Source organism: Callospermophilus lateralis, chromosome 5 (assembly GCF_048772815.1).
Source record: "Callospermophilus lateralis isolate mCalLat2 chromosome 5, mCalLat2.hap1, whole genome shotgun sequence".
NCBI classification, from domain to species: domain Eukaryota; kingdom Metazoa; phylum Chordata; class Mammalia; order Rodentia; family Sciuridae; genus Callospermophilus; species Callospermophilus lateralis.
Window position 1 is genome coordinate 86,649,080 of NC_135309.1, and position 3,181 is coordinate 86,652,260.

A 3,181-nucleotide genomic window follows, 5' to 3' on the forward strand; every position below is an offset into this window, starting at 1 on the left:
GAATTCCAGAATATGAAATTAGCATAATTTATTTATTTATTTATTTATTTTATTTGTTCTTCTCAGTTGTACATGGCAGTTGTACATTTTGCTCATACAAAATGGAACACAACATTTCAATTCTATGGTTGTACATGGTGTAGAGATGTACCATTCATGCATCTTACATTTACCTAAGGTAATGATGTCCATCTCATTCCACCATCTTTCCTACCTTCATAACCACTTCCCACCCTTCCCTTTGCCTGATCAAATTTCCTCCATTCTCCTCATGCTCCCCCATCATAGATCACCATTGACTAACCAGAGAAAACATTAGGCCTTTTGTTTTGGGGGATTGGCTTACTTCCCTTAGCATAATATTCCCCAACTCCATTCATTTACCTTCAAATGTCATAATTGTTTTATTATCTCTTTGTTTGCTTGTTATTTTGTACAAGGGATTGAACCCAGAGATGCTTAACGACTGAGCAGTCTTTTTTTTTTTTTTTTTTTTTTTTTTTGGTGCTGGGGATTGAACTCAGGGCCTGGTACATGCAAGGCAAGCAAACTGAGCTATATTTTTCTATTTTATTTTTAGAAGTGAGGATTTAGTGAACTCATAGCAGAAAAAGGCCGAAAACTACCTTTAAGGTAAAGGTCACTATGACAAATCTTCAAAATAAGAAAATGTCCAAAAAGTGGAAAATTTACTTCTGAGACAAGTGACCTTTTTCTAAAAATGGTCACATAATGTGTTTTCTTTTGTACCAAAACTATATTACATAAGGTGAGTTGATTGAATTTGTTTCACTCAAATATATTTTATTACAATGTTTATAAAGGAAATAAATTGTAACGTTTACAGCTGGTGTGAAAGGGATCTTTGAAATGGAGCATGTATATTTTGTAGGATTTTCTGTTTATGGTTAAGAAAGTTAACTATTATATTTTTACCCCAAAGTTTGTTTGATCCAAAAGAAAGATGTGTTCTTTTGATGTTACAGAGAATCTATAGCCTTGAGTTGTGTGTGATACAGTGATATTTGGATTACATAATTCGTTGATTAATCCTGATGACACCAAAAAAGATGTAGGGTGTGGATTTTACAATGAGGCCCAACAATGGTCAATCTTGAAGACAGCTGCTAAGGAGAAAGGAAGCTGAGAACATAACTCTAGGATGATATATGTCCCTGTGCATACATGTATACAAGATAATAATATTTGAATTATACATATAAATATAAGTACTTAGACGAAAATATTCTGAGGTTGCTAGTCACTACAAACCTGCTCATCTCCTTAAGTAAAACATATTTCCCAATAGTCACAGACTTTCATTATCTTTAATCCTTAAATCTGGTTTGTCCTTTGATTTTATTGCAAAGAATACGCTATGTTAGAAATGCTATGATGCCCATGAAAAAGAAATGAATCCCATGAGGAAAAATGTATTGAGATTTCTGCTTTAGCCTCAGAATGTCATTCAATGTCAAAGTCTGGTTCCTGTGAGATTATCATGCTGTCAAAAAGCCCAAGCTAGCAAATGGGTAGACGTGATTATAAAGAGGTACCCTGATGGCCAAGACTTTCCACTAGCTGAAGACTAGCTTAAAAAGTACCAGTAGATGATCTCAGATTGTTATCATTTGTGGAACAAAGATTCACCCTGCCAAGCTCTACCTGAATTCCTGACACAAAAAACTGTGATATAACAAAATGATGACTTGGTGTTTTAAGTTTTAGAGAAAATTGCTATATCAAAATAGATAAGCAGAAAAGAACTTGGGATCTGAAAGTGAAGAGTAAATATATGACAACTCCAAGGTATTTCGCATAGTCTTTCAAATTGAGTGGCTGACATAAGAGCCTCAAGTTTACTTTCCTTGAGAGCTGAATGGGCCAAGAGGAGATGGGTTGTTACAGCATAAACAAACAATGCTATTGGGGACTGGGAAATGTATTCCAGGTAACAGCAGAAAGCATCAGAAGCACAGTTACCTATAGTAACATGGAAATGGAAAGGGTATCTCATGGATTCCTGGATCACTCTGATGAGATTTCCCAAAGTGTAGAACATGATATTTGGATTCTTCCATATGACTAATACGAAATATTGAAAAGTAACAGTGGATTACATAAGGAAATGTACAGTTTCAAAAATATTAAGGTAAATATAAATAAACAATTTACCAAATTTAAAAAAAGATGACTTCTTTTCATCAGTGTCTTCACAAAATATTGTCAAATGAAGAAAAACCTTCAGGGTAAAGATTGAACCCCAAATAGAGTATAATGTTCACCTTTGCTATTACTTCAGAAGATCTACGTACATCATAGAATATTTTGACTAGACACAGGGTTTTCTAACTAATATATATATATATATATAGTCATAAAATTTGTACAGGAGATGAAGCTCAGTGGTAGAATGGTTGCCTAACATTCACTAGGTCTTGGATTCAAAACCTAGTACCAGGGCTCAGTGGTAGAACACTTGCCTTGTACCCGTGAGGTACTGGGTTCAATCCTCAGTACTACATAAGAATAAATAAAAATATTATGTCCATCTACAACTAAAAAAATTGTTTAAAATAAAAACCCAGTACCGTACACACAAAAAATTATATAATTAAGTGAGTTTAATATAGTCAAAGCTTGTCCATTTCTCTTCATTACCTAATTCCACATTTTCATCACCACAAAAAGAAACCCCATACCCATTAACAATCCCTCTTTACCTTTTTATAACTGCTATGGAGATGATCATTCTACATTGTTTCTTTTTTGGATTCAGCTATTCTAGATATTTTGTATCAATTTCAGAATGCTATATTTAGTCTTTTTGTCTGACTTTTTTCCTTTACATAATATTCCCCAATTCCCATCTGTGTTTTAGCAAGTATCAGTACTTCTTTTATGGTTTTGGGTGAATAATAAACACATTTCACGAGTATTAAAACATGTGTTTATACACTCATTATTTGATGGTCATTAGGGTTGTCAGTTCTTTTAGGCTGTTATGAATAGTACTGCTAAAAACATTTTTCTACCAGTTTTTACATCAGTATATATGTCACATTTCTCCTGACTATATATACCTAGGAGTGGAAGTTATCAAAAACTCTTCCAAAATGCAGAAGAAAATTAAACATTTTGCTGCTCATTCTTTGAGGTTAATATTACCCTCAAACCAAAA